This window comes from Rhinoraja longicauda, chromosome 26, assembly GCF_053455715.1.
Source record: "Rhinoraja longicauda isolate Sanriku21f chromosome 26, sRhiLon1.1, whole genome shotgun sequence".
NCBI classification, from domain to species: Eukaryota; Metazoa; Chordata; class Chondrichthyes; order Rajiformes; family Arhynchobatidae; genus Rhinoraja; species Rhinoraja longicauda.
Window position 1 is genome coordinate 27498712 of NC_135978.1, and position 19024 is coordinate 27517735.

At 44.2% G+C, this 19024-nt stretch overlaps 1 protein-coding gene across 1 annotated transcript in view; it reads right to left on the reverse strand.

Moving 5' to 3' along the window:
• akap1b (A kinase (PRKA) anchor protein 1b) overlaps positions 1-16063 on the reverse strand; it is a 47535-nt gene extending 31472 nt beyond the window's left edge. Inside the window, exon 1 of the mRNA XM_078422002.1 lies at positions 15615-16063. The gene's annotated coding sequence lies outside the window, so the exon portion shown is untranslated. The remainder of the gene's footprint in view (positions 1-15614) is intronic.
• Positions 16064-19024: the final 2961 nt, after the last annotated feature.

Sequence of the window (19024 nt, forward strand, 5' to 3'; positions counted from 1 at the left end):
TGAAAAAGGCTCTCGACCTGAATCACCCATTCCTTCTCTCAAGAAAGGCTGCCTATCCCGCTGAGTTACTCCAGCATTATATTTATCTTCAACAGAACAATTGTTGACTTCAGAAATGGGAAGTTGAGACCACATGCCAGTAGAAAGAATTAGCGTCAAATTTCAGAGGTTAGGCGTGCCATCAAATACTCTAGTAAACTTTTAGAGACACTGCAGAACATACCTTGAATGGCTGCATTGTGGCCTAGTACAGCAATTCCAAGAGTAGGTGGAGAATAGTCATTACAGACACCACATCCCACCATCAAAAGCATTTACGATGTGCTGCCTCAAGGCGGCAACATAAAAGATCTCCACTATCCAGATAAGACCCACTTCTCATTGCTACCAGCAGACAGGAGGTGCAGAAGCTTGAAGTCCCAGGATCAACCACTTTCCTTCAACAGTCATATTCTTGAACCTGTTAACAGAACACTACAGACCACCTATTGCATTTCGGCAGACTTATTTCTCCAATTGTTTTGCGCTGGTCTTTTTTGAGTCTCATTCCCGTCTTTCAGAATGTTCACAGCTAATTTATTTTCATGTCTTGTTAGAGCTTGCGATGCTGTGGCATGCAAGGGTTTATTACATTTGAACCTCCGTGCTTGTGCACATGACGGAGCTTAACACTACTTGCGGCTTGGCTGGCCCAGTTACTCCAGCATGTGCTTTTGTTTCGGATCCCAGTAGTACTGGATAGCTTGCACTGTACCTTTATACACGTGACAATAAACTAAACTTAGTACTCACTGAAGTGCAGTCGCTTAGAATCACAGTGTGTGAAAACGGGCCCATTGACCTAACATGCCCACACAGACCAACATGCCCCATCAACACGAGTCCCACCTTCCTGCTTTTGGCCAATATCCCTCTTAACCCATCATATCCATGTACATGTCCAAATGTTTCTTAAAGTGTGCTTGTAAAGTAGAGTGTGCAGCAGCCAATGAGTTAAGGAACTTCCACCAAATAGCAGTAACCAGATTATGTTTTTTTAAGAGATGTCAATGGAATAAATAAGCAAACTGAACCACACTTTAAGGTCCAACAACATTTCACACCTACACAAAACTTTATCATTCAAAAGATAGCATCTGATATGGCAAGGCTTCCTTCATTTTACACTGACATCTCAAAGCACTTTGCAGTCAATTTAGCTGAGAAATGACTACCAGTGGAGAAATTAAATATTAATTAATGTACAATCTGCCCATGCTTCTGTGACAGAGGGCCTGACTAGGCAGCAAGAATGCTGCACGTGTTACGATCAATTGAGCAAGCAATGCTGTTTTAATTTGCACGAGTCTGCCACAACACCTGTTGCTTCCTTTCTTTCAAAGGTTTGGCAGCAAAGAAGATTTTAATAGCAGGGTCACCAAATTAGTAACTAAATTACATGTATTAAAAATAATCTGTATACAACATTTCAGCTCATCCTACTTCAAAATATCAATGTAAACATTTTCAGCGCATTACCAGTCAGCACTTGAAGATAGTTTCAAACATCCAAAAATCTGAAATAAGTGTACGCGTTTGTGCATAGTCTATCTGTAGAAATTGGGAGAAAGATTTACTCAAGCCACATTTAGACTTCCTTTCGAGCAAATTACCTTCCATTTGCCCAATAGTTAAAAACTTTAAAATTATGTACATTCAAGCCACTAGAAATTAGTTTCACTGATTAAGACTCTTAAAAACTAAGTAATGAAAAGGAATTACAAAAAAGCTAACCTGGCTGATGCAACTCAAATTAACAAAGTGTACTTAAGCACTAATTTAGGTCAACCCTTAATATAATCAGCTCCAAATTAAAGAAATACAAAATACAGTTCACTAACTGAAACAGTTACAATGTCAAAGTCAAGTCTTGTGACAACCGGTTTTCAGTTTACTTTGTTACCGAGGCAAACATAACCACAATTTCTCCTAACAGTTTCATGAAAACTAACCCAAAACATTTCTAGGATGTAAAAGGGGTGGGTGGGGACAGTGGACGGCACATTTTCAATTCATTGAATAATCACTGGTCTTAATCTACAATACCATCCTCAACAACCCAGCCATGGTCTAATTTTGCATCAGAGCCTTAAAATCTGGCCATTTGTCCAGAATTGGTTATCATAGTTGAATTCCTTTGCCACACCTTCCAGTGAAAGGGTTTTTTGATTCCAACCTCTTGAGTACCAAAGTCAAATATATTAACAGCTCATTATTGACCAAATCAAATCAAGCAGGATGAAATTCAAGCAAAACTACCACCGAGTTTTCTGCACTTGTATTTATGTATGGCTTGATCATAGAGTACAGTATGTATTGTATGTGTAGTACGCTTCACTGGATAGCACAAAGCTTTTTACTGTATCTTGGTACCCCTGATAACAAACCAATACCTTTAAGTCTCAAGTTTTCTTGAGTCAGCAAGCTTCCAACAGAATGCTAAAATCAATCTTCCAAATAAAATCTTATTGGCAAGTCGAACAAAGGATTTATTTGAATAAAAAGGCTTTGAAAACTTCAATGCCAGCCATTAAGCTCCAAGTTAGAACTAACAGAATAGAATCGAGCTCAAGTAGAACTGCTGCCTCACTGTGACCCTCACTTGTTTTCTCTGGGTGCTCTGGTTTCCTCCCACATTCCAGACATGCAGGGCTGTAGGTCAATTGGCTGCTGTAAATTGCCCCCTTGTCAATAGTCAATAGTCAATAGCCGTTTATTTGTCACATACACATAAATGTGTAGTGAAATGAAACATTACCCGCAGTTGAACAATAAGACCAATACGAATAATCAATAAAAATGCAATAACACATACAATCACAAAGACACCAAACAAAAAGAAACATCCATCACAGTGAGTCTCCTCCAGTCTCTCCTCGCTGTGATGGAAGGCCAGAATGTCTTTTCTCTTCCCTGCCGTCTTCTCCCGCGGTCAGGCTGTTGGAGTTGCCACGTCGGGGCGGTCGGGGCTCCCGACATTGGAGCGCCGCGCCGGACGGTGAAAGGTCCACGGCCTATTCCAGGCCGCGCCGGACGGTGAAAGGTCCGCGGTGGGCCGACCCAAGCCCCGCGATTCGGGGCGGGCGAACACGCTGCCTCTGCCGCTGCCAGTGCTCCCGATGTCGGCCCCCATCCAGGGGCCTGCGGGCTTCCGACGTCCACGCGGCCCGCGCCGGAGCCTCCGGAGACGAGTCGCAGCCGCTCCCGCAGCATTCGCAGGCAGCCAGTGCCGCAGGTGGTGAGTCCGGATCGTGGGCTCTGCGAACCAGAGCCCCAGGTGGTCCCAGGTGCATGGCCGGTGGTAGACCGCAACGGGAACAGAGACACGACACAGAACAAAGGTCGCGTCTCCGTTCGGGAGAGAGAATTTTACAGTTCCCGTTCCCCCTCCCCTCCCCACCCCCACATAACATACAAACACTACACCATATTAAAACTACAATTCAGACAAAAACAACAAAAAACACAAAAGACAAACGGACTGCAGAGTGGATGAAAGAGTGGGATAATAAAGAACTGGTATGAATGGGTGATCGATGGTCGGCAGGGACTCGGTGAGTCGATGAGCCCATTTCAGCTACTTCAGAATCAGATAGCTGTGCAAATGTGGTGGAGGCTGGAGCCTTCAGGCACAGGTTTGGACTGTGAACTGCCAAAAAGAAATTATATAAGCAACTTTAAAATACTTCCTATTCAATGCAGCCTTGCATAGCCGATAGATATGCAACTTGACCCTAAGTGCTGCAATAAACTCAGCCTTCAAAATACCCATCTCGATTTAGAGATACAGAGAGCAGTAGTGAAACTGGTTATTGCATCCAACCAGCTCCTACATTTGAGTAAAGTCCATTCCTAGCTTTCAACTCTTCACCCTCATGTTATTCAGCATGCATTTATACAGAATAACAATTCTAACAGCTATCAATTCCATACTCTCAGGGTAAAGACGTCACCTTTGAATTCCCCGTTTGGTTTCTCATATAGATGGCCCCAAGTTGAGGTCTTCCTCACAACTGTTATAAATGCCAATCCAATAAAATCACCCATATATCCTGATTGCTCTGCCTGTTAGCCAACCCCCCATTCATGTCCCATCTGTGGCATGGTTTGCCACCCAGGCCCAAAGTAGAATAAAGTCATGCCCAAGCCATGGGTAGGACTCAACTGAGACAGCACTGTGGCGCAGCAGAGTTTATGCCTTACACTGCCAGAGGCCAGGGTTCAATCCTGACTACCGGTACCATCTGTACGGAGTTTGTACATTCTCCCTGAGACAATGAGTTTTCTCCACCCACTCCCATTTCCTCCCACATGCCAAAGACAGAGGTTTGTAGGTTAGGTGGCTTCCGCAAATTGTCCCAAGTGTGTAGGATGGTGCATGTACATGAGGTGATCACTGGTCAACATGGTCTTGGTGGGCCCAAAATGCCCATTTCCACACTGTATTGCAAAAGCTCAAAGTTTAAAGTAGAGAATTATCAGTTAATCATACTATATTGCAGCAGAAACGCTAAACTTTAGGCTGCCACAAACCAAACATGCGAAAACTCTGAGCAATTACCATCAATTTTGTGGATTTATAGGACGCCATTTTGAAAAGGGTTCTTAGTTGATTTCAAGTTCATGGGTTTACAGCGCAGCACCCAGGCCAACATTGGCATAATTACTGATATACCAAATTATGTAAAGTGAACTTTGCCACATTAACTTGATATACAGTAAATGTACAAATACATCCGCTTTCAGTGTTGCATCTATAATCAACTCCAAGGGTTAAGAGAGTAATGGGTTTTTATATTTTCATTCGTTTATTGGTGGTAAAACAGGAATCTTGCTACTTTTATTAGTAGAAGTAGAAAGAGTTTTACATTGCTGGCCCACAAGATATGCTCAGCCGGTCATGCTCTACTGATGACGTACTCATTCATCCATCAGTTTGTCTCCATCAGTGCAGCACAAACTCTTTGTCCTTGCATCTCCTCTTCCCCTGCACCCTCCCAACCCCAAACTGCACATTAACTATGAAGCAGATGCTACTTCCATTATTGCCAGGACAGTCGTTCTTCCATCCTCCTGATATTACCTAATTTTATCTCCTTCCCAATTCAGACCTGACAAAGTGGCTAAAAGGGAAAATGTCATTCTCCCCATGCTGCTCTATCGGCTGAATGCTTTGAACATTGTTATCTTGCCCACCCATATCGATACATTTTCCAGCCGAGGAAACATTGTAAATCTCCTCTTCCCCCCTGCCATTGCAATCACATCTGCTCAATTCTACTCAGTGTAAAACAATTCAAGAAAACTTGCCCCAAAGTGATGCACTGGCGTCAATGCTGACAATCAAGTAGTTTAATGATGATTGCACCTAAATTCAGGATCCTTAATCTGCCCAGTTTGACTGACACCTAAAATTCAAATCCAGATGGAGACAACAGGAAGTTTAGCTAACAATTGACGTCAATCAATAATCCCAAGAACAGGGTTATGCTGAATCAGACCTACAAATTATTGCTCCTTGCTTTACTGCTGAGGCAGCTGCTCAGTGAAAGGATAGAGCCAGTTGCTCTTTCTCCTCTTGAGCAACTGGTGGAGGGAAGGGAAATCACTTGAGTCATGTTCAGTTACACTTAGTGAAGTGGTGGCCAAAAACCCATAACCAGAAATCTTCAAATCTCCTTTTATATAAAATTGCTTAAGTCAATAGAGTACAGGTTTGGGGTTGAGATGTGATCTCTTCAAAGGGCATTGAACACCAAAGATGGCTTGACGACAGGATTGTGGAGACACTAAAAAGTTTATTCAATGATACTTTATTGTCACATGTACTAGTTTTATTTATTTTTTGTTTTATAGATAGTGGAAAAAGGCCCTTCAGCCAACTGAGTCAGCACCCACCAGCGATCCCCACACATTAACACCATCCTACACACACTAGGGACAATTTTACATTTATACCAAACCAATTAACCCACAAACCTGGACATCTTGGGTGCGTGGAAGGAAACTGAAGGTCAGAGAAAATCCACGAGGTCACAGGGAGAACGTACAAACTCAGTACTGACAGCACCCGCAGTCGGGATCGAAGCACAGTCTCAGGCGCTACAAGGCAACAACTCTACCACCGTGCCATGCTACATACAGTGAAACGGGTCAACAATAGGAGCAAGGAATTGGCCGTTTATGACCAAGATCAATAGGACTCTGCCAAAAACTGGGAACTTTGGTGATCATTACTCTCAAAAGACCAAGACGTTTCAATGTGGAGTTTATTCAAGCTTGCACTGAGCCGATTACCTCATTCATACTGAACTTATCAAAAATGAAAAGACAAAGCTGGGAAAAAAAGCATTGGGCCAAAGTGCTGTTGCTTCAAGATACATTGGACATTTGGGCATCAAGCCCTATATTGCAGGAAGCCAGTAACGACAGTAAGAGCAGCCAATGATGGATCCCTGATGTCATGACAAAACGATACCCAAAGAAACAAAAGCTCTCAAAAAACACTTAAACAGCAATGCCACAGTCTCTCATGGGACTCAAAGCACAGTTGCAATTGTCAAGATGCCCAAAAACTTGAATAATTAATTGATTAAGTGGAAGTTATCCATTTCAGATGCACATCTCAGTGATCAAACCATGGACAAAATCCTTTTTATCAGTATTAGTTTATTATGGTCATTGCACCAATATAATGAAAATATTTGCAATTTATCCAAGCAAGGTCATATCAAACAAGTACAGCAATAAAATAAAGGGAGCAGAGTGTTCTAGCTACAGAGTAAGTGTGGATAAAAAAAGTTCAAGACTATAATGTAGGCGGGAAGATCCAAAAGTTCATCCCCAGCATAAGAGAAGTCTGCTCAAAAGTGATAACAGCCGTAACTGTTGGCGTGAGCTTTGAGGCCATATTTTAAAATGCTGCAAAAGCAAACTTTACTGCAAGAGCCACCGTGCCATGTTTAAAGCAACTCCAATTGCTTCAGTTCCCTCATGGGGTCAATCCTTGCTTCACCATAATCAGATACACATTCCATTTGCAAACAAGATCATAAACTTTGCCAAGAGTGATAGAACGCAGAACTCCCTTACACTTCAAAGTGAGTTGCAAAACGATAGATGCATCATGATGCAAAGTTAATAAACATGGAGTGGCAGAATGGGATATGTGGGTAGGCCACATTGGAGTATGGGTGAATGAATGAAACAAGAAAAAACTGAGCAGTTGGATTGTTACTGTAGATTCTACTGATTAAACTTTGGGCTCAAATGTTTAGCACTATTATTCAGTCAATAGACTAAATATTTGTAATGGAAGTATGCGGCACTATTAAACTAGCAAAATATTCCTCAATTCCTTCTATTTCCAATCTAAACACATGTTTGATGAGGGCAGTCATGTCATAAAACACCTTGAAAAATCCTCTCATCTCCCTTATTGCAGCTCATGCAGATAGATTTTAGTAAGATCACAGTCACTGTCCAAGTTTTAATAACAGAAGCCTAACATGCTCAATCCCCTCAGGCTAGAACAAGACTTCCCTGCCTTTTATGCTCCACCCTCTTTGCAATTAAGACCAATGTTATATTTGCATTTCCTGTCCCATGCAAATAGCTTGCAAATCGTTGCCAGAAACTCGTACCTCATTGTAAACCAGCAATTTAGAATTAAGCACATCAGGGTAGAAGGATAAACTTGGGTGTCCTTGTAAAGTAAACACGCATGTCTGCACAACACACTTCCCTTCAGAAAACTTCACAATGGGCAGATTGGGATGTGCAGAGGGTTTTCCCAAGGCAACTGAATATATTTAGCAGTGACAAGAAGTATTTTAATCAGAAAGTGACATTACCATGTCAATAGTTTAACAACTTTGCACACAACCAAACATTCTTTGAAAAGCGAAGATAAACAAAAAGTGGAGTAATTCAGCAGGACAGGCAGCAGCTGTGGAGAGAAAGAATGGGTGACATTTCGGGTCGAGACCCTTCAGAATGAAAGTCACGGTAAAGGGAAACGAGAGATACAGATGATGATGTGGAGAGATAAAGAATAATGAATGAAAGATAAACAATAGGTGCAGGAGTAGGCCATTCAGCCCTTCGAGCCAGGACCGCCATTCAATGCGATCATGGCTGATCACTCTCAATCAGTACCCCGTTCCTGCCTTCTCCCCATACCCCCTCACTCCGCTATCCTTAAGAGCTCTATCCAGCTCTCTCTTGAAAGCATCCAACGAACTGGCCTCCACTGCCTTCTGAGGCAGAGAATTCCACACCTTCACCACTCTGACTGAAAAAGTTCTTCCTCATCTCCGTTCTAACATTGGGAACATGTTTCCTGCCTCTAATGTGTCCAAACCCCCAATTATCTTATATGTTTCAATAAGACCCCCCCTCATCCTTCTAAATTCCAGTGTATACAAGCCTAATTGCTCCAGCCTTTCAACATACGACAGTCCCGCCATTCCGGGAATTAACCTAGTGAACCTACGCTGCACGCCCTCAATAGCAAGAATATCCTTCCTCAAATTTGGAGACCAAAACTGCACACAGTACTCCAGGTGCGGTCTCACCAGGGCCCGGTACAACTGTAGGACCTCTTTGCTCCTATACTCAACTCCTCTTGTTACGGCCAACATTCCATTGGCTTTCTTCACTGCCTGCTGTACCTGCATGCTTCCTTTCAGTGACTGATGCATCAGGACACCCAGATCTCGTTGAACATCCCCTCTTCCTAACTTGACACCATTCAGATAATAATCTGCCTTTCTATTCTTACTTCCAAAAAAGTAACAATGATAAAGGAAACAGGCCATTGTGAGCTGTTGAGTGAAAACAAGAAGCTGGTGTGACTTAGGTGGAGGAGGGATAGAGAGAGAGAGAGAGAGAGAGAGGGGGGGGATGCCAGGGTTACTTGAAGTTAGAGAAATCAATATTCATACCACTGGCTGCAAGCTGCCTAAGTAAAATACGAGATGCTGTTCCTCCAATTTGTTTTTAGCATCACTCTGACAATAGAGGAGTCCTAGGACAGAGAGGTCAGTGTGGGAATGGGAAGGAGAATTAAAGTTTTCAGCAACAAGGAGATCGGGTAGGTTCAGGCGGTCTGAGCAAAGGTGTTCAGCAAAACGATCGCCCAGTCTATGTTTGGTCTCGCCGATGTATAAAGAGTCCACATCTTGAACAACAGATTGCACAAACTTACAATTTACTAGGCTCTTTCAAAGAATTATTGAACTAATAGGGGAGGTAGTAAATGGATTGCCCAGTGGTTAGAAACTGGCTACTCGTTTTACCATGCCTCCAGATAAGGCAATAGTGTATTATTAAAAATCTCACCTATACACACATGCATCCTCGCACATGATATTTTGTTTGCTTTTAAATACAATGTCCCATAGGATATTTGGTAATTGTGTTTCTATCCCACCCCCTCCCACTCTAAAAGTCTAGCCCTCAATCACTGTTTCACATTACAGTGAATACATCAGTGTCAATTTGCCTGCCCTTTGCAGTGGCTAGAGAAATCATACAAGTAACCAATATTATAAAGCATTTCACTTACCAACTTCCCCTGTGGGCCAGAAGGGTATTAGAATCTCATCTTCAGTAATTGCACTTAAATAAATCGGCTGAAGTTGCCAATTAGTCTTGGTTCAGCTCAGGAATGGTAGAGCTTTAAAAATGACAAAGGAATAAAACCTTTGAATTCTCCAAAATAATCATCTGCTCAAGACGTAATGAGTGACATAATTTAGCAAGACCAAGAAACATTGTGGTTGATACAATTTTACCAACATTGATGCATGCCCCACAAACTCACATGGTGGACCTGCCCTTGGCCTCGATGTCTCCTGTGCCCATAAACCTCAATTCCACAGTCTTCAAATACCTTGTGTTTTAAAAAAAAAATACTATTGCACCCTGGGCTGGAGGATTCTAGAGATTTGCCAGCCCAAGAATCCTACGAATCCCAATTTTGAATAACCTGTCAGCCTCATGCAACTCCCTCATTCCTACACTAAATTTCATTTGCCAAGTTCTTCCCCCACCATCAACTTGTGGCAGGGCTCAAACATTTCTGCATCCCTTCCATCTTTGTCAATGGCAAATTTGACTACTTACTCTAATGCATCTCTAAATAATTAACATGGACAATCAATATTTGAGTGCCAAGAAGTGATGCTTCACTAGTTACTTCTTCCCAGAAATTGTCAATGTGAGAACCAGTCTTTGATCCATGCTTACATGCCCTAATACCCAAACCTTATTTTGTAGCCCTTTATCAAATACTTCTGGAAACCAACTACCATACATCTATGTGACCTTCTGTTGATTCTGCTGGTTATATCTTCCAAAAACTGCACAAAATTGGTAAGCTTCTCCTTAATAAAACCACTTGGTTTAATTGTGTTATGGCTGTGTAATTGGCAATTGTCAGGTCTGGTTGTAGAGTGTACGTATGGAATAGCTGCAAACAGTGCAACATTGTCGTAGTGTCACAAAGTCCATCCAATATTAAAAGGAGAATGTGGTACAGGGGAAATGGGTCATGCAGTAGCCTCCAAGTGTTTGAGGAACAGCGTAGCCATTTCACACCCACCTGCATCATTCACTCCTTTCAATGTAAAAAAAACTTCAATTTCAGTCCAGTTCCAGTCAGCTTTGTAATAAGCCAGCTCTTTGAACAATGTTTACATGCACTGCCTAACCTATGAAATGAGTACACATTTTTCAAGGTTCTTTTTAAACCAAACACCATTGATGCTTTCAGAAGCAAACTGTTGCCTACAAGTCACTTCAAGGACAAGCAACTTGGTGGCACTAAGATATTTGCATATCTGAGAGGAAAAATCAAAAGGGATAGAAGCTCATAATTTCACTTGCAGGATTAATTTTACCCATTACCTGCGGTCTAGCAATTTTATGGGTCACAAAGTACTGCCAGTGATTCACGAATTACTTACTGTACTGACTAGCTCAAATGATGCCATCCCAAATGACTGATGCCAGAAAGCATCACATTGCATGTTCATCTGAAGCTTGCTTTATAACCCACCTTAGCCATGCAGACCAGTTTCCTGTCAAAAGGTCTGGAGATAACCTTAGATTACTTTATGAACTGCCTACAAAAACACAGCCTGTTCGGCTAGTAACAATTTGATCATAGGTGACCAACGAGCAGACTTCACCCAACTGAAACTGCTGTTTCTTCATTAAAGAAATCTCAACACAGCCAACTGACTGTCATACCTAGCAAAACAGCAACCTAGTTTTCCACCTTCGAGTCATGGTACCTTCTCAACTCCACAACACAAGAAATCAATTGTCCACCAGCTCCCAATCACCTAAATTTGATTATGGCTTAGTTTTTTAGATATACTGCGTGGAAATAGGCCATTCGGCCCAACAAGTCTGTACCGACCAATGATCCCCACACACTAGCCCTGTCCTACACACAAGGGACAATTTTATCGCAGCCAATTAACCTACAAACCTGTACGTCTTTAGAGTGTAGGAGAAAAACAGAACACCTGGAGTAAACCCACGAGTAACAGAAAGTGCAAACTCCATATGGACAGCATTGGTAGTCAGGATCGAACTCAGGTCCCTGGCACTGTAAGGCAGCAACTCTACCGCTGCGCCACAGCACTTCCCAAGGAAATAAGGGCTACCTGAAATTCTAAAATTCATTGTTCATACCATTGGGTTGTCGGCCACCCAGGTGGCACCCGAGTGTTTGGTTTAAGATCTTTTTAAAAATGACGGTCAAAACCACAAAGTACTCCAAAACGAAATCAATTTTGAATGTTCATCCTGTACACTCACACTAACAAACAGAACAGAATCATAATACTAAACTCAGTTAGTATTGCTCGATAGACAAAACAGGCTATTTAACAATGTAAAGTAGTTACATCAGCCAGATTGGAGGGGGGGGGGGGGGGGTGGGAGAGGAAGAGATCCATAGACCCTCTTGCCTTTAATTCATTCAAAGGACATGATACTGATAAGCCATTTTCTCAAATTACTAGTCCCCCAGTTAAAACACTCCCGTGGAATTGTTGGAGAAGTGCCAGGACTTGGATGCAGCGATAACGAAAGGACATTTTCAAGCAAAGACACACGATATGAAGAGGAACCAGAAAATGGAGATGCTTCCACACACCTGCTGCTGTTATTATTTGCAGTCAATGCCATGGGTTTGTGAGTTGCTGTTAGAGTGGCCTTGGAGAAAAGAAAACAGCTGCACATTTTGTGCAGGTACTCACGGCAGCTATGATGCAGTGGAAAAGAGCCTAAGCAGCTGCAGTGTTAGATAAGGTACCATGGAATTAGGCCAATTCAGTGGCTCCTGTAAAGCTCCAATATTATTGGAACTATACTTCACCAGGAAAGTGAAGGTTTCATTAGCACAAAGCAAAGGCAAAAACCTTGCTTCAGAATATGAAGTTTCTGAACTGCTCTTAAAGAGTTTGTATGCAGCTGACCTTATTGAGTAGCTAGTCCTCGGTGAAAGCATGGAAGGTAATTTAGCAGGCACAGCAATAGTGAAGCCATTGATTGTTACAGGTGTGGAGATGATACTTACGGGTACACATTATTCACCACCAAATAAGTAGCACACCAATGTAAAGGTCGACCCGAAATGTCACCCATTCTTTCTCTCCAGAGATGCTGCCTGTCCTGCTGAGTTACTCCAGCATTTTGTCACTACACAAATGTAACAGATCTGGATGCACGGAGGAAGAGACTGCTTCATTTTCTGAGCATTCGCAAACTCTACATTCACATCAGCAAGCATCTCCATTTCTGAAGCAGCAACTGAAAATGGCTACACCAGGACACTACCAAATGCAACCTACAACAATGTTCTGAGCTGGGATGACCAACAATCTCTGAAGTGGATTTGATGTGCTCTGCACATTAGCATTAATCCCATATTGATTTCAACTGAAACAATTTCACCAAAGCTTCAGAAGAACTTTACAGTGCAGAGGGATAAACACACTCAGAAGCTGGAGTGGAGGGGGATGAAATGCAAGAATTAAACAAAAAATCTGGCAAATACTTGAATCTACCACCAGCTACCATCCTACCAAAGCAAAAAGCCATAAAAGACATACCACAAGCACATTGAGGGGTAAGATCAATCTCATTAATGGAATACAAATTCCATCATTGCCAATAGGCCAGTAATGAGGCACAGTTCCAAGTCATTGTGTGCAGTCATGATATTGACCCAGAGCAAACATGGAAGAACTTACAAAAAGTTGCCTGAGCAGTTTGGAAAAGTACTTTCTAAAAGATAATTGAAGGAGAGATTTCATGCAGTGGAATGTTTTGTTTTTAAATGTCTCAGACACCTGGTGTGAAAAACAGTCATCCTACACCCCGCCATACACAGACCAGTCTCAACCACAAGAGAATCCTACCTATCAGTTACCAATATCTTTTAGTAAGTATAGTAACTGTGCAACCAGGGACAGCTGGGGAACTCTGGGCATCAGGTGTCCATGTACATTAAACAGGTGATGCACGACTGCCCAAAGATAGGCAATGACTAAACCACAGGATTGCCCACTGCACCCATAACCTCAAAGTTTACCCAACAACCATCCCAGGAGAACAATAACAACTTCCCTCCAACTGTTAATCTCTTCAGGTTTTACAGTTATACAAATCCAGAAGTCCTTAATGAAACAGTCATGACCTGAAACATGAACTATTATTCGCAAATGCCGCCTCATTGGAATGCTTCCAACATCTTAGCTTCAGTTTTCCAACACCTGCAGTACCAACCTCAGCTTCAATTGTCACATAGACACACATACTGTAATGTTTAGGCCAAGAACACCAAAGTGTAACAGCCAAGAGGTCTGACATATGCCAGATTTGTACAGAAACTTAGTTCAAAAGGAACACTTTCCTTTAGTCAGCAAAAAAATGTGCAAGAAAAAAACAACGTTTAAAGATGTTGCTCTTCCAAAACCAGTGAAACATGAGAAAAACCTTAGATACAACTAGTTATGTCACATCAATATAACATCAGTGTAATGTGAGCCAATAACAATATTAAAGTGCTTAACATCAGTGATTGTCGACTTTCTGGAGGTCAGCATTTTACAGCTACTATTTTGACGACCAAAAAGCTAGTTCTTCCAAGATTCAATACACTGCTGTGTGAATGCAGTGTACAACTGACAGTTAGAAGTCATCTTTGCACTGAAAGATCAACTCATGAGAAGTTAAAACAAGACTTCGACAGAAGGACAGGCAGCTGATGCATTGTAGGCAACGGGTAGCAACCATAATGTGCCAAGAGTCCGCCCAAAGAGGAACATAAACTGTCTTTGTTCACAAAATGCTGGAGTAACTCAGCAGGTCAGGCAGCATCTCGGGAGAGAAGGAATGGGTGACGTTTCGGGTCGAGACCCTCTGAAGAAGGGTCTCGACCCGAAACGTCACCCATTCCTTCTCTCCCGAGATGCTGCCTGACCTGCTGAGTTACTCCAGCATTTTGTGAATAAATACCTTCGATTTGTACCAGCATCTGCAGTTATCTTCTTATATAAACTGTCTTTGACTTGAATGTGGAGATACTGAGCTACTTTAACTTCAGGACAGCGACAACGCCATGACAGACTAATTGCAGGCAACAGCCATGCACACGAACGTTGCAAACTAATATAACGAGGCAAGACTGTACTTGGGGAAATAGTAACATGCCTGCGAGCCGATACCAATTACCTAAACATAGTATAGGCTTTATTTCAAGCTCCAGGGAGAACAGGACTCCCTGCCCTACGATTTAAAGGGTGTTGTTTTAACTATCAACTAAAGCTAATCTCTTCTAAACAAAGAAAATACGCATCCTTGAAGAGTGTCTCCTAGCTTTCCTTGAAGTGGCTCCTACAGTTGATTGAAGACTAAGGGGTGTGCGAGGAGCATCAATCCCTGGGCTGGGGAGGAGCACAGCCTCTCACCTCACCTGCCCCCCGGGACTGGGCGCCAGGCAGCGGCCGCTGGACCTGGTCAATACCGGGGGGAGAGCGGCTCGGCCACTGAAGGTGAACGGGGGACAGTCCGGTGACCTCCACCGGTGCCCGCGGAGGAACAAGGCCGGGGAGGCGGGTGGCAAAGGACGGCTCCGACTGTGGATCCGCGCCAGTCCAGTCCGTGGAACGACAGTGAGCGCACCCACCCCCCCTCCTCCTCCTCCAGACCTTCCCCGGGAACCCCCGGACTCCAGAGCAGAGGACCGGGCCTGAGGCCGACCTTGGGTTCGGCAGCCTGGGGTCACTGCGACACAGGGTGGGAGGGGCGGCGGTGGTCGTGGCCCTTCAGCCCCACGGTCCTAGGAGAAATGGCAGGAGGGGGAGGCCGGTAACCAGCGGCGGGGAGGGGAGAGAGTGGGAGAGAGGCCGCAAAGCCGGGGCGCAGAGTAACCCTGCCGGGGAACGGACGGACGGACTGCCACCCTCTAGCCGGGCAGCTGAGGCGCTCCGTGGCCCTGGAGGGCCGGCCTGCAGGCGATGGGGGCTGTCGGTGCCCGGGAGCAGGGTACTCACGCTGCCGCAGTAACGCCGCTCAGTCCCCGGGCTCCACTCGCACTTCACCGCCGGTTCCCACGTGCCCGCCGCCGTCTACCGTCGCCGCCTCCTCCTCCTCGCGAGACTCCGCCGGCGTCACCACGTTGGATCACGCCCACCGCCGATGTCACCGCGACAGATCAAGACACGCCCACTAACTACTGCTGCGTCACCTCAGCACCGGCGCCTTCCTTTAAACTCGCCAACCTCTCGCGACAGCTCACCCCTCGCTCGAGGCGCCGCGGGGCCAAGTCTGGTTCAACGGTCACTGTGGGGCGGGGGGAGCGCGGACCGGACCGCGTCCTGGCCTCTGATTGGATGGAGCCTTCAAGGTGACGTCTGCTCAGTCTCAAGAAGGTTCTCGACCCGAAATGTCATCCATTCCTTCTCTCCAGAAATGCTGCCTGCCCCGCTGAGTTACTCCAGCATTTCGATTTAAACCAGCATCTGCAGTTTTCTTCCCTACACACTCTGCTTGGTCCATTGCCTTTCAGGTAACGTCCAATTGAACGCGAGTCTTCAGGACGTGGTGTCCGATTGGTTTATATCCTTCAGCATGCTGTCCAATTGGATGCTTGCATTCAGAAAGTTGTGTCTGATTGGCCGACAGCGTTCAACATAACGTCCATTTGGGTGCGAGTCTTCCACAAGTGGCGTCTGATTGGACAAGTGCCTTCAACGTTCACGTCCGATTGGAGGAAAGCCTCAGACTCGCCGTCCAATTAGCAGTGGGTTGGCTAGAAGCGCGGCGCTAGGACGGACGGGGATGGGCATTGGATCCGTGTTGTCCTCTGGCAGGTTGATGGGGCTTGGGCAAGTAAAAAAAGACTGCCTGCATTCACCTTCTCCATATCTCTCATGATTTTATGCACCTCGATAATGGGTTGGGGGGGGGGGGCATAACCAAAGATAATAGAGCAGAGCAAGATAAACAACTTGACCCTTACAAAAACATTTAAAATAGAAAAATAACAAAAATCTGTTAATTGATAGATGAGATAATTCTGCATTTTTATGCTGTCATCACACATCCTGTTCCCCAAAACACTGATTACACTGCAAGAGGCATAGCAAACGGCGGAGTTTGCGTACTAAAATGGCAGACGTTACGCTCCTTTGCGTACTACACTTCAGTACAGGCGATTTCAACGCAGTGGTTCATCTTGCTCCTCTAGTATCTTTGGGCATAACTGAGGTGTGGAGGAATTCTCTCTCACAATGCTGGTGACTCTGGGATTATTTACCCCAGAGTGGTGCTGAAGTGGTTTTGTTCTCCTAATTTGAGGAAGGACATTGAGGGAGTTAACCTGGATAATTCCTGGGATGGCGGGACACATGTGATGAAAGAATGGGTCTTATAGAAACATAGACCTGTAGACCTGCTGCCTCACAGTTCTTTACCGGGATGTAATGCTGAGGCTCTATAAGGAGCTGGTAAGGCTGCATTTCGAATATCGTGAGCAATTTTGGGCACCACATCTGAGGAAGGATGTGCTGGCTCTGGAGTGGGTCCAGAAGAGGTTTACAAGAATGATCCCAGGAATGAGTAGGTTAACCTATGATGAGTGTTTGTCGGCACTGGGCCTGTACACGCTGGAGTTTAGAAGAATGAGGTGGGACCTTTATTAAAACAGACAGAATAGTGAAAGGCTTGGATAGAGTGGATATGGAGAGGATGTTTCCACTAGTCGGAGAGTCTAGGAATAGAGATTCTAACTTCAGAATTAAAGGACGTTCTTTTAGGAAGGAGATGGGAAGAAATTTATTTAGTCAAAGGGTGGTGAATCTGTGGAATTCTTTGCCACAGAAGGATGTGGAAGCCAGGTCAGTGGATAATTTTTAAGGCAGAGATAGATAGATTCTTGATTAGTACAGGTTTCAGAGGTTATGATGGGAAGGCAGGAGAATGGGGTTAGGAGGGAGAGATTGTCAGCCATGATTGAATGGCGGAGAGGACTTGATGGGCCGAATGGCCAAATACTGTTCCTATTCCTTACGAGCTCCAGAAACCCATGTGTAGAACAAAACTGCAGATGCTGGTTTACCCCAAAGATAGAACAAAATGTCTGAGTAACTCAGCAGGTCAGGCAGCATCTCTGGAGAAAAGGATTAGGTGACGTTTAAGGTCGAGACCCTTCTTCAGACTGAGTCGAAGAAGGGTCTTGATCCGAAACATCACTTATTCCTTTTCTCCAGAGATGCTGCCTGCCCTGCTGAGGTACTGCAGTATTTTGTGCCTATCTCCAGATCCTCTGGTGCTGCCTGTGTGGAGTTTGCACGTTTTCCCAGTTGGGTTTGCATGGGAAACCCTGCATGGGGTTTTTGTTGGTTAATTGGCCTCTGTAAATTGCCCCTCGTGTGTAGGGAGTGGATGAGAAAGTGGCATAACGTAGAACTAGTATGAACGGGTGATGGATGGTCGGTGTGGACTTGATGGGCAGAAGTGCCTGTTTCCATGCTGTACCACTAAAATAACCCTTTGTGCCCCAAATGAAGACCCATGGACCTGAAGTCTTAATAGTTTTGACTTCCACGGAGGCTGCTCGACTTGTTGAGCATACCAGTACTTTCGGATCTACAGATGGTATCAAAGGTGCTTGAATGGACACGTTGATAGGCAGGCAATCCATTTATCCCGCCATTTATCTAGGACTTCTGGGTGCTCCTGGTGCATGGACCTGATGTTTTCGATGCTACTTCAACTTCAATACATTAAATTTGATTCCTCATTCCTGAATCAATTCCCAAATGACTCTAGTGAACTTCCAGTGCAAATGAAATCGATACCTGGAACAATGTCATTTGAATTATAAAGATTTGTCAACAGCAAGGAAGGGTAGTTGAAGTTTAATTCACAATGTTGTTATGAATGGATTGACAAGCAAATTCCCAGAGGAACAACAGACTGGGAGTCTGAAAGTCAGGAGCAAGGTTGCATTTTTCCAGAGTTATTGAACACCCCCTTGAATATTGGGTGGCTGTACAGTGGCACAACGGTAGAGTTGCAGTGCCAGATACCCAGTTCAATCCTGACTACTGGTGCTGTCTGTACAGAGTTTGTATGTTCTCCCTGTGACCATGTGGGTTTTCTCCGGGTGCTCTAGTTTCCTCCCCCATCCCAAAGACATGCAGGTTTGTAGGTAAACTGCCTTCGTAAAAATTGTTCCGAGTGTGTAGGATAGAACTAATGTATGGGTGATTGCTGGTTGGCGCGGACTCAGTGGGTCGAAGGGCCTGATTCCACACTAGATCCCTAAACTAAACTAAAATCTACTATTCGCTTCTGCGCTGAAGCTTGGAATACTGAGTATGTTTGAGCACCAGGCACCAGACAGGCATGAGTTCTGGATGTGAGATATTACGCTTATATTTTGTGACCCAACCAACTT